The sequence below is a fragment of the Pan troglodytes genome, chromosome 12 (assembly GCF_028858775.2).
Source record: "Pan troglodytes isolate AG18354 chromosome 12, NHGRI_mPanTro3-v2.0_pri, whole genome shotgun sequence".
NCBI classification, from domain to species: Eukaryota; Metazoa; Chordata; class Mammalia; order Primates; family Hominidae; genus Pan; species Pan troglodytes.
Window position 1 is genome coordinate 50,789,167 of NC_072410.2, and position 13,776 is coordinate 50,802,942.

Genomic DNA, 13,776 nt, shown 5'->3' on the forward strand with positions numbered 1-13,776 from the left:
ACCATTGATGGGTACCTAGATTGATTCCATGTTTTTACTACTGTTAATAGTGCTGTGATGAACATGTAAGTTCATGTGTCTTTTTGGTACAGTGATTTGTTTTCTTTTAGGATATATATCCAGTAATCGAATTGCTGGGTCCTTCTATTTTAAGTTATTTGGGTAATCTTGAAACTGCTTTCCACAGTGGCTGAACTAATTTACATTCCAAGCAACATTGTATAAGTGTTCTCTTTTCCTAGCAGCCTTGCCAGTATCTGTTGTCTTTTGACTTTTTAGTAACAGCCTTTCTGACTGGTGTGAGATGGTATTTCACTGTGGTTTTGATTTGCATTTATCTGATGATCAGTGATGTTGAGCATTTTCGCATGTTTGTTGGCTGCTTGTATGTCTTCTTTTGAGAAGTGCCTGTTCATGCCCTTTGCCCCTTTCTAAATAGGGTTGTTTGTTTTTTGCATCTTTTGATTGTTTAAGCTCCTTATAGATTCTGGATATTAGACCTATGTTGGATGCACAGTTTGCAAATATTTTCTCCTGTTCTGTAGGTTGTCTGTTTACTCTATTGATGGTTTCTTTTGCTGTGCAGAAGCTCTTCAATTTAATTAGGTCCCGCTTGTCAATTTTTGTTTGTTTGTTTGTTTGTTTGTTTGCAATTGCTTTTGAGGACTTAGTAATAAGTTGTTTCACAAGGCCAATGTCCAGAATGGTGTTTCCTAGGTTTTCTTCTAGAATTCTTATAGTTTGAGGCCTTACATTTAAATCTCTAATCCATCTTGAGTTAAGTTTTGTGTGTGGTGAAAGGTAAGGGGTCCACTTTCATTCTTCTGCATATGGCTAGCCAGTAATCCCAGCACCATTTATTGAATAGTGAGTTCTTTCTTCATTGCTTATTTTTGTCAATTTTGTTGAAGATTAGATGGCTGTAGATGTGCAGCTTTATTTCTGGGCTGTCTATCCCATTCCATTGGTCTATGTATCTGTTTTTGTACCAGTACCATGCTGTTTTGGTTACTGTAAACTTATAGTATAGTTTGAAGTCAAGTAATGTGATACCTCTGGCTTTGGATTAGGATTGCTTTGGCTTAGGATTGCTTTGGCTATTTGGGCTCTTTTTTGGCTTCATGTCAGTTTTGGAAGTTTTTTCTAATTCTGTGAAAAATAACAGTAGTTTGATAGAAATAATATTGAATCTGTAAAGTGCTTGGGGCAGTGCGGTCATTTTAACAACATTGGTTCTTCTAACCCATGAGCATGGAATGTTTTTCCGTTTGTGTCATTTATGATTTCTTTTAGCAGTGTTTTTTAGTTCTCCTTGTAGAGATCTTTCACCTCCTTAGTTAGATGTGTTCCTAGCTATTTTATTTTTTATATGGCTATTGTAAATGGGATTGAGTTCTTGATTTGGCTCCCAGCTTGAACATTATTGATGTATAAAAATGCTAATGATATTTATACATTGATTTTGTATCCTGAAACTTTACAGAAGTCATTTTTCAGGTCCAGGAGCCTTTTGGCAGAGTCTTTAGGGTTTTATAGGTATAGAATCTTAACATCTGTGAAGAGAGAAAGTTTGACTTTTTCTTTTTATTGTTTTATCTTGCCTGATTGCTCTGGATAGCATTTCCAGTCCATGTTGAATAGGAGTGGTGAGAGTTGGCATTCTTGTCTTTTTCCAGTTCTCCAAGAGAATACTTCCAGTTTTTGTCCATTCAGTGTGATGCTGGCTGTAGGATTGTCTTAGATGACTCATTATTTTGAGGTATGTTACTTCAATGCCTAGTTTCTTGAGAGTTTTTATTCTGAGGGGATATTGGATTTTATCAAAAGCTTATTCCATGTCTATTGAGATGATCATAAGTTTTTGTTTTTAATTCTGTTTATGTGGTGAATCACATTTATTGATTTGTGTATGTTGAACCAAACTTGCATTCCAGGAATGAAGGCCTATTTGATCTTGGTGAACTAACTTTTTGATATGCTGTTGGATTTGATTTGCTAGTATGTTGTTGAAGATTTTTTGTGTCTATGTTGATCAGGGATATTGGCCTATAATTTTCTTTTGTTGTTGTTGTGTCTTTGCCAGATTTTGGTATCAGAGTAATGCTGGCTTCACAGAATGAGTTAAGAAGGAGTCCTTCCTCCTTGATTTTTTTGAAATAGTTTCTGTAGAATTGGTAGCAGCTATTCTTTGTATGTCTAGTCAAAATTGGCTATACATCCATCTGGTCCAGGCTTTTTTTTTTTTGGTTTCTAGGTTTTTTATTACTGATTCAGTTTCAGAACTCAATACTGATCTGTTGATGTTTTCTATTTCTTCCTGACTCAATCTTGGGAGATTGTGTGTTTACATGAATTTATCCATTTTCTCTAGATTTTCTAGTTTGCATGCATAGAGGTGTCCTGATAGTTTCTGAGGATCTTTTATATTTCTGTGGGATTGGTTTTAATGTCACCTTCTTTATTTCTGATTGCATTAATTTGGATCTTCCCTCTTTTTTTCTTTGTTAACCTAGCTAGTGGTATATCAATCTTGTTTATCCTTTCACACAACCAACTTTTGGTTTCATTGATTCTTTATACAGAGTTTTAGGTCTCAATGTCAGTCAGTTCTGCTCTAGTTTTAGTTATTTCTTTTCTGCTGCTAGCTTTGCAGTTAATTTGTTCTTGTATTTCTAGTTCCTTGTTTTTTGTATTTCTAGTTCCTCTAGGTATGATGTTAGATCATTAATTTGAGATCCCTCTAGCTTTTTGAGGTAGGCTTTTAGTGCTATAAATTTTCCTCTTAAGGCTGCTCTTGCTGCATCCTTGCTTGGGATTTTGCTTAGATTTTGCTATGCTGTGTCTCTGTTTTCATTTGCCTCACATAATTTTTTTTAATTTCTGCCCTAATTTTGTTGTTTATTCAAAAGTCATTTAGGAACAAATTGTTAAATTTCCATGTAACAGTGTGGCTTTGAGATACCTTCTCTGTATTGATTTCTATATTTATTCCACTGTGGTCTGAGATTATGGTTGGTATAATTCCATTTTTTTTTTTTGAGACATAGTTTCAGTCTTGTTGCCTAGGCTGGAGTGCAATGGCATGATCTTGGCCCACTGCAACCTCTGCCTCCTGGGTTCAAGTGATTCTCCTGCCTCAGCCTCCTGAGTAGCTGGGATTACAGGTGTGCGCCATCACGCCCAGCTAATTTTGTATTTTTAGTAGAGATGGGGTTTCTCCATGTTGGTTGGGCTGATCCAAAAATTATTTGATAAAAATTCAACATCCATTTATGATAAAAATTTTCAGTAAACTAAAAATAGAGGGGAACTTCCTTATCTTGATAGAGAGTATCCACAAAAAACCCTTTTGCTAACATCATATTTAATGATGAGAAACTAGAAGCTTTCCCACTAAGATCAAGAACAAGGCAAGGCTGTCCCCTTTCATCATTCCTTTCCAACACTGTACTGGAAGTCCTAGCAAATGCACTAACACAAGAAAAGAAAATAAAAAGCATACAGATTGGGAAGGAACAAATAGAGCTGTTTTTTGTTCAAAGAGTACGTAATTGCCTATGTAAAAAATCTAACAGAATTGACAAAAAACCCTTCATGGAACTAATTAGCAATTATAGCAAGGTTTCAGGATATAAAATTAATATACAGAAGTTAGTCACTTTTCTATATACCAGCAATGAACAAATGGCATTTTAAATCAAAACTATAACACCATTTATATTATCATCAAAAAATAGGTATAAATATAAAAACCTATGGAAAAGATCTATATGAGGAAAACTATAAAACTCTGAAAACAGAAACCAAAGAACTAAATAAATGGAGAGGCATTCCATGTTCATGAACAAAAAGACTCAATATTGTCCAGATGTCAGTTATTCCCAACTTGATCTATATATTCAAAACAATCCCAATCAAAATTCAGTAAGTTATTTTGTGGGTATTGACAAACTGATTCTGAAGATATGGAAAGGTAAAAGATCCAGAATAACCAGCACAATATTGAAGAAGAACAAAATTGGGGAACTGATGCTATCCAACTTCAAGACTTACTATAAAGCTGTAGTGATCTAGAGTGTGTTACTGGTGAAGAAGGAAAATAGATCAATGGAACAGAATGGAAAACCCAGAAACAGATCCCCATAAATAGAGTCAACTGATCTTTGACAAAGGAGCAAAGGCAATACAATGGAACAAAGATAGTCTTTTTAGCAAATGGTTCTGGAACAACTGGACATCCATATACAAAAAAATGAATCTAGACACAGAGCCTACAGCTTTCACAAAAATGAACTAAAAATGAACCTTAGACCTAAAAGTAAAATGCAAAACTAAAATACTCCTAGAAGATAGCATAGGAGAAAACCTACATAACCTTGGGTATGATGATGAATTTTTAGGTACAACACCAAAGGTATGAACCTTAAAGAAATAATTGATAAGCTGCACTTTATTGAAATTAGATACTTCTGCTGTATGAAAGAAAATGTCAAGGAAATGAGAAGACAAGCCACAGAATAAAAAAATTTGCAAAAGACACATCTGATGACATACTCTTACCCAAAATATGCAAAGAACTATTAAAAATCAACAATAAGAAAACAAACTACCGAATTAAAAAATAGACTAAAGATCTTTAACAGAAACCTCATGAAAGAAGATGAACAGATGGTAAATAAGCATATAAAAAGATGCTCCACATATGCTATTAGAGAAATACAAATTAAAACAACAATGATATCCCACTGCACACCTCTTAGAATGGCCAAAATCTGAAATATTGACAATACCAAATACTGGAGAGGATGCAGAGCAACAGGAACTCTCATTCATTGCTGATGGGAATGAAAAATAGGACAGCCACTTTGGAAGGCATTTGGCAGTTTCTTATAGAACTAAATACACTCTTACAATATGATCCAGCAATTATTCATAATTGCTCAAGCCTGGAAGCAACCGAGATGTTCTAGGTAAGTGAATAAATAAATAAACTGTGGCACATCCAGACAATGGAACATTATATAGCAGTAAAAGGGATTTAGCTATCAAGTCACGAAAAAAACCTGAAGAAACTTTAAATGCCTATTACTAAGTGAAAGAAGCCAATCCAAAAAGGCCACATACTCTATGATTCCAACTATATAACATTCTGGAAAATGGAAAACTATGAAAGCAGTAAAAAGGTCAGTGGTTGGCAGGGGATAGAGAGAGAGAGATGATGAACAGGTGTAGCACGGAGGATTTTTAGGGCAGCGAAACTACTCTGTATGATACTATAATGGTGGATACATGTCATTGTACATTTATCCCAACCCATAGAATGTACAACACCAAGTGTGAACCCTAATGTGAACTATGGACTGTGGGTGATAATGATGTGTCAATGTAGGTTCATCAGTTGTAACAAATGTACCACTCTGTTGGGGGATGTTGATAATGAGGAAGGCTATGCATTTGTAGGGGAAGGGGGTACATGGGAAATTCCTATACCCAATTGTGAGTGAAGCTAAAACTGCTCTTATAAAATTAAGTCTTTAAAAAAAAGCATCAGAAGTGAAACACAATCCCTGCCATCTGTGTATTGCTTCAAGGTTGACAAAGCGATTTTCCAGACTTTGGCTACTCTGTGAAGTTCATACTATTTTCACTTAGGAGATGAGGAGTCTGCGGTTCAGAGAGGTTGTGACTTCCTAAGGTCAGACAGGCAGCAAGTGGAGAAGCTGGCCCCAGCCTTCAGACCTTTGTTTGCCCCTTTGAACTTCACAGTAACAGTAGGAGACAGGTGACAGGAAAAGAGAGCCATCAGGGAGGGCTTCCAGGGACATGAGGGGTATGATAGGAGTGAGGGACAGAGGCAGCAATGAGGAGATCTGTTTGGCAGGAGTGAGGATTTTTTTGTGTGTGTGAAGGAGTAGTAAGAAATCAGGTTGAACCAGCAAGTAGAAAGTTTTGAATGCCAAGCTGACGAGGTTAGATTTCTTCGGAGATCCCCTGAAGGCTTTTGCACAGAGGCGTGACCCAGGCAAACATCCTCTTGTTCAGAATGCAGGATAGGTTGGAAGGAGTGAAGTTAGGAGGCAGGGCCTGCAGTTCAGAGGCTGCTGTATTCTGGGAGAAAAACAGTCAGTTATGATATAGGGGTGCCAGAGAAGGTAGGGCAGGAAGAGATGCTGGGAATTGCTGGAAGAGGCCCCAGTGGGACTTGTTGAGTGTGTCTGTGTGGTTGGGTGAATACCAGAGGACACTAAGGCCACAGCCATGTACTTGGATTGCCATGACATTTGCTGCCAGGTTGTGGGGGAGGGTGGCATGTTGGCCAGGCAGAGGCTGAGGTGTTGAGAGGACACTCAGCTGGGGAAGCCACGTGGAGGATTGGAAAGTTGAGCCTACAACTTGGAAGGAGGATCTCTGGGTTAACTAGCTTCTGATATGAATTAATCACCAATTAACCGATCATTCCTAAGCAGAATGCTGCCTCTGTGAATTTCTAGTCGAACTCTGCAACCCCAGTTATTGAATTCAGGCCTGTCATTCCTGAGGTCAGCTCTACCCTTGGCTATCACTAATGACAATATTAGCTCATCCTTCCTTCTCTACGCTTTCTACTCCTTACTTTTGGCCAACTCTGGATAGAAACGTAAAGGGAAGCTCACCTCTCAATTTCCATCTGACTTAGCTCCAAAGCTTCCCTCAGATCTCCTTATACCCCAAGGAAAATTATATGGTCCAGTCCCTTCATATTCTCACCAACTCTTTTGCTCATGTGTTTTACCCTCCTGGTGTTCCCACTGGAATGCCTGCCCTTCTCCTTGACCTATCTCAGCTTTCCCAGGTGGGCCGCCAAAAATTCTTGTAGGTTGAAAACCACAAGCCTATGCGAACCCTGCCCATTTTCCACAGCCCATTCCTATTTCATCTCTAGGAGCTCTCCCCTGATTTTACTTCAGCCAGCTCCCCCAACAAAGCCAGCAAGGTGTTGACTCGGTGTTACATGGATTGTTTGGATTGCCTATGGCATTTGCCCAGCAAGCTAGAACTTGGTCCTCTTCGGCCCGCTTTTGCTGCTCCCTGTTTATTTCATGCAGGTAGGCTCTCCTAGTCAGGATAGGCTGGGCTCTGCAGAAGCAACAACTCCACTATGAATGCAAGTTTCTTTCTCCTTCATGCTGCATGGACACTGTGGGTGGGCAGAAGGCTCTGCTCCTTGGGGACCCAGGCTGGTGGCAACCTGACATCTTGCAGCATCACCATCTGGAGCAATGCTGTCTGATAGGACTTTCACTATGTAGCTACTAGCTACATTGTGCACTATGGTAGCTACTAGCCACGTGTGGCTATGGAGGAATTGAAATATGGCTAGTATGATTAAGGAATGGAATTTTACATTTTATTTCATACTAATTTATTTAAATTGTCACATGCAGCTGGTTGCCACCACATTGTAAAGTGCAGATCTGTAATATGAGGTCTCCTTGTGCACTTCCCAGGTGTCAGGAGAGGACAGGGTGAGGAGAACTCTTGTTTGCTTTTCTAGCCAAGAGGTAATCACTGGTCAGAACTCGTCACCAGGCCCCACCTAACTGCAAGGGGGCTGGAAAGTATAAGGGGGCACATGAATATTCAGGGAACAAGAAATGCTTTGCCACAGAACTCTTCCAAATGCAGCTAAAGCTTCCTGAGGCTAAGATGCATGAGGGTCTGGGGAAGTGTGGGGGCAGATTGATATGTCTGGCTAGAGAGGAGGGCAGGGACGGACTGAGAGCAGAGGGCTTGGAGCTTAGCAGTGCAGAGACAGGCCCCAGAGAGGGCAAGGAACATAGTCACCACCACACAGTCAGGCTGGGCCTGGGCTTCTCAGCTCCTGGCTCCAAGAAGTGAGATGGGGAAGACATGATGCTTTGCCTGCTCCTAGGGAACAAAAACCCTGGTTGGAAACATCTAGCCTTTCATTCTGGGTCCTTGGGAAGAGCAGATTAAAAACTGCCAAAGGCCTGTTCTTGGAGCCCTTGGAAGGGAAGAGGCCCAAAGGCTTTCCGTTTTCAAATGGCCTTGGCCTGTCCCCCCGGAGGTGAGTCACTAGCTGCTGAAGGATGAACAGCAGGGCAAGAACCCAGCATGAGGTCATCGGGGTCACACTTCCTGCCTGACCCTAGCCCTGGGGCCAAGTTCATGGAGTTTCCCAAGGCCAGTGAGGAAGGGAGTTATGCCACAAGCTGTTGCAGAACTCTGGTCATTGCCAAGGGAGCAGAGGTGAGTGGGGTGCTGTCGGGATCAGGGCAAGAGCTGTGCAATGGGCATCAGGGGCAACTTGGCAAGGAGAGGAAACAGGCCCAGAGACAGGCCTTTCAGGGAGGCAGCAGCCAAACCGTGAGCAGCCCTTTCTATTCACAGCATGAAGGGGTCCCAGAGGCAGCACTGCTCCAGTTTCATCCTTACAGTCTCCCAGTTGGTGCTTGGTCCAGCTGTCTTTATTTTTCTTGGAGACCCACATAACCCAGGCTCTGTCCACTTCTGATTTAAATCCTTGCTGATGTTAGGACCCATTTCCTCTCATCTCCCCAAGACAGAGGACAAAGCTCCAGATGACAGAGAAAGACCAGTGTGAGCAAACGAGGTGTTTCATCTGAGCCTGGAGCCTGAGGAGGGAGCTGCTGCGCTCCCCAAATCAGGTCAACACAAATCTGCATTTTCAACAAAGCTGAAATGGGAGAAATTCTTAACTTTACAAAGTATTCTTCATTTTAGAGACGGCTTTGCCATAGGATTCCATTAAGGCATGGAGTTCTCTACTATTTCATAGGAAATTTGATTCATAAAACTTCTAATTTCATCAGCAAAATGTTATTAACAACTACCATCCTGAAAAGCATAAAATGTTTTTAAAATTTGGCATCCAGTCAAAGTTAGGCCTGTGTATATGTTCCTCAAGCTTAAGGGAACCCCCAAATCAGCTTGGACTATGTTGGTCTCCAATCTGCTCTGGCCAGGAGAATGTAACCCCCATTTTATCAGGGGAAAACTGACTCTGGAATAAAGAATTAGAGCCAAGGTCTGAGAAATTGTTAGTTCTCTCTACTGCACAGGGGTGGAAGCATTTGGAACCTGGTCAGTTGCAGAGCTTCTTCGATCCTGAATCCTCCCACCCTACTTGCAGTGTGTCCTGTGGGTTTGGGGCTACCTAGCTAAGGGATTGGCTCCACCATGAAAGGGTCCCATGTGTACTCCAGGAGCAAACTCTCTTTTTCTATTCAGGGATGGACCCCTTACCACAGCCTAAAGTGACCTGCCTTTTGCTGGTATCTATGGAAGATGACATTTTTCAAAGGTTTCCAAATACATTTAATCCAGGTGCTCTTCTATGGTGTGATCACACCACACCCGCATCAGGGGAGGGGCCGAACTCCCCTTCCTTGTTTCTTGGTGGGCATCGATTGCCCTGAGGCTGCCATACTACAAGAAAGCCAAGCCACAGAGAGAAATCATCAGCCTTGGCCCAGGTGCCAGGTGTGCGAGTGAGGAGCCTTCAAACGATTCCAGCCCCCAGCTCTAGCCTGTGGGTCTACCCAGCTGTAGCCCCAGACTGCATGGACAAGCCATCCTTGCCATGCCTTTTCCAGTTCCCAACCCACAGATTCTGGGAGCACAATCCATGGCTGTCTTAAGCTGCAAAGTTGTGGTGTCATTTGCTATGCAGCCACATAGTAACCCTGCTCTGAGGTCTCAGGTTCCTAACATTTCATCCGCAGCACTCGCCGCCATGATTATTAATGAACTACTCTGGCAACTCCTTGTTTAATGACTGTCTTTCCCATTTAACTCTAAGACGCAGGATAGCAGGGGTACAGTCAGGGCCATCATTCTACTCCTAGGGAGTTGGCCAGGGAGATGCTTAGTGAATATTTCATGAATGACTGATCCTAACACTGTCCTCAAACTGACCCCTACACTTGCCCTCGGAATGACTCTGGCTCTGAATTCAGACTGAGTCTAACCCTGGCCACAGACCAACCCCTAATTCTGGCATCAAAGACCTAACCCTGGCCGCAGACTGAGCCTAGCCTGTCACTCTGGTGCCTGTGCAATAAGCCTCGCTTCAGACTGACCCCTAAACTTGACCTCAGAATGACCCCTGACTCTGACCTCAGGCTGAGTCCTGGCCTCCCGATGGCCCAGATGATCTGGCCACCACCTCCCTGCCCTGGCTTTTTGCCCTACCCCACCCCCATGCTCTCAGTGCATTGCTCTTCTTTCAGTTGCTGGAAGGTAGAAAGCTCTTGCAGGCTCCTGCCTCTCTATGCACTCTCCTCCACCAGGAAGACGCTTTCCCTCTTAACTCCTTCTCTTTCTTTCAATCGCGCTTAAATGTCACTTCCTTAAGGATCATTTCAGTGAGACCCCCTTTAGAATCGCTCTTAGCATTTTCACACTTTATAACTGCAAAAGGCCATACCTCGTTTTATTACGCTTCACTTTATTATGCTTCCCAGATACCGTGTTTTTTACAAATGGAAGGTTTTTGGTAACCCTGCATTGAGCAAGTCTCTTGGTGCCATTTGTTCAACAGCATGGGCTCACTTTGTGTCTCTGTGTCACATTTTGGTAATTCTCACAATCTTTCAAACTTTTTCATTTTGTTATATCTGTTATGGGAATTTGTGATCAGTCATCTTTGATGTTACTATTGTATTTTTTGGGGGGCACCATGAACCATGCCCATAGAAAATGGTGAACTTAACTGATAAATGTTGTGTGTGTTCTAACTGTTCCCCATCTCTCTCCCTCTCCTTCAGGTCTCCCCATTCCCTGAGACACAACAATATTGCAATTAGGCCAATCAATAACCCTACAATGGCCTCTAAGTGTTCAAGTAAAAGGAAAAGTCACCTGTTTCTCACTTTAAATGATCAAGATTAGTGAGGAAGGCATGTTGAAAGCAGAGACAGGCTAAAAGCTAGGCCCCTTCTGCCAAACAGTTGGCCAAAGTTTCCATTGTCTGGATAGAAGATCAAACCCATCACAACATTCCCTTAGGCCGAAGCCTAATCTGGAGAAAGGCCCTAATTCTTCTCAATTCTATGAAGGCCGTGAGAGGTGAGGAAGCCGCAGAACAAAAGTCAGAAACTAGCAGAGGTTGGTTCATGAGATTTAAGGACAGAAGCCATCTTCACAACATAAAAGGGCAAGGTGAAGCAGCAACTGCTGATGGAGAAGCTGCAGCGAGTTATCTAGAATATCTAGCTAAGATCATTGATGAAGGTGGCTACGCTAAACAACCGATTTTCAGTGTAGATGAAAGAGTCTTTCATTAAAAGAAGATGTTAGCTTGGACTTTCACAGCTAAAGAGAAGTCAATGCCTGGCTTCAAAGTTTCAAAGAGCAGGTTGATTCTCCTGTTAGGGGCTAATGCAGCTGGTGACTTTAAGTTAAGGCGAATGCTCATTTTACCATTCCAAAAATCCTAGGGCCCTTAAGAATTATGCCAAATCTACTCTGCCTGTGCTCTATAAATGGAACAACAAAGGCTGGATGACAGCACATCTGTGTATAGCGTAGTTCCCTGAATATTTTAAGCCCGCTGTTGATAACTACTACCCAGAAGAAAAAGATTTCTTTCAAAATATTGCCACACATTGACAATGTACCTAGTCAACCAAGAACTCTGATGGAGATGAACAAGGAGATGAATGTTGTTTCCTTTTTCTTTTCTTTTCTTTTTTTTTTTTTTTTGAGACGGAGTCTCCCTCTGTCGCCCAGGCTGGAGTGCAGTGGCGTGGTCTCAGCTCTCTGCAACCTTCGCCTCCCAGGTTCACGCCATTCTCCTTCCTCAGCCTCCTGAGTAGCTGGGACTACAGGCGCCCACCACCATGCCTGGCTAATTTTTTGTATTTTTAGTAGAGACGGGGTTTCACCATGTTAGCCAGGATGGTCAAATGAATATTGTTTTCATGCCTGCTAACACAACATCCATTCTGCAGCCCATGGGTTAAGTAGTAATTTAGACTTTCAAGCTTTATTATTTAAAACATATATTTTGTAAGGCGATAGCTGCCATAGGCAGTGTTTCCTTTGATGATTCTTGGCAAAATAAATTGAAAACCTTCTGGAAAGGATTCGCCATTTCAGATGTCATTTTAAGAACATTCATGATTCCTAAGAGAAGGTCAAAATATCAACATCAGCAGGATTTTGGAAGAATTTGATTCCAACTCTCACAGATTACTTTGAAGAGTTCAAGACTTCAGTGGAGGAAATAATTGCAGATGTGGTGGAAATATCAAGGAAATAGAGTTAGAAGTAAAACCTGAAGATGTGGCTGAATTGCTGCAATCTCATGATCAAACTTGAATTCATGAGGAGTAGCTTCTTATGGATGAGCAAAGAAAGTGGTGTCTTGACTGGTTTCTGGTGAAGATGCCATGAACATTGTTAAAATGACAACAAAGCATTTAGAATATTCCATCAACTAAGTTAATAAAGCAGTGGCAGGGTTTGACTCCAATTTTGAAAGAAGTTCTACTGTGAGTAAAATGCTATGCAATAGCATTGCCTGATACAGAGAAGTATCTGGTGAAAGGAAGAGTCAATTGATGTGGTACACTTTATTGTTGTCTTATTTTAAGCAATTGTAGCAGCCACCCCCACCTTCAGCAACCACCACCCTGATCAGTCAGCAGCCGTCAACATGGGGCGAGACCTTCCATCAGCAAAAAGATTGTGACTCCCTGAAGAATCAGATGATCATTAGAATTTTTTAGCAATACGTATTTTAAAATTAAGGTATGACATTGTTGCTCTAGACATAATGCTATTGCACACTTAATGGGCTACAGAATAGTGTAAACATAACTTTTATATGCACTGGGAAACCAAAATATTCGTGAGTTTCTTTATTGTGATATGCACTTTATTGCAGTAACCTGGAAGCAAACCCGCAATATCTCGAAGGTGTGCCTGTATATTTCTGTGTTTATCATTATCTGTTTGATGTTTGTCTATTCTCCAGACTATAAGCTCCTTCCATGAGTACAGGACCTGGCACCTACAAGGGGCCTAATAAATAGCTGTGGAATGACTGAATGAACAAATGATGGGGTATGGCCTCTTCCAGGGAGCCTTCTCTGTGGCCCTCTCCTGCCAGGGTGGAGGTGAGCACTCAGCCCACAGCCAGCCTGTCCCCTGCTGGGCCGCGTGTGGCCACCTTCTGCCCTGAGCCTGGCTTCTCCTCTCTGCAGCTCCAGCACATACAGGCCTGGGTGGCTCAATAAACACTGGCTGGTTGAACTGTTAAACCAAACTGATTTTCTCCCAGCCTCCTCTCCAGCCTCAGCTCTCCCAGGTTCGTGAGGACCCATCAGGACTAGCGCTTCAAACAGAGAACAAGAAGCCGAGACATCGGCAGTAGGAGGCGGGTGGAGACATCCATTTCCTCCTGCTCTCTGTCCTCATGGCTGTTCTCCTGAGGGTTTCAGGCAGTCAAAAGTTCAGGCTCCACGTTTTCTGGAAGAGGGAGGGGAATCTGTGTGTGGGGGATTAAAAAAAAGTCCCCAAACTCAAATCACGCACACAGAACAACAAGTCATAAAACAGACACCATTGGGAGAAGATGGAGTCACATGGTGGGAATCTGTGGATTGCAGGGGAGGGGGAGGCGGCATTTGAGAAAACGCAGCCTCCTCAATGGGAACCAGATGGGCTGCATGTTCTTAAATAGAATCCCAGACTTGCAGCGCTGGGCGGGAGCTGGCCTGGGGTGCTCTCCCCTTGGCCCCTTCATGC

General features: G+C 42.1%; 1 long non-coding RNA gene across 1 annotated transcript in view; it reads right to left on the reverse strand.

Annotated features, from left to right (window-relative positions):
- LOC129143142 (uncharacterized) overlaps positions 1-13,776 on the reverse strand; it is a 106,388-nt gene that overhangs the window by 46,503 nt on the left and 46,109 nt on the right. The gene's annotated exons all lie outside the window — the stretch shown is intronic.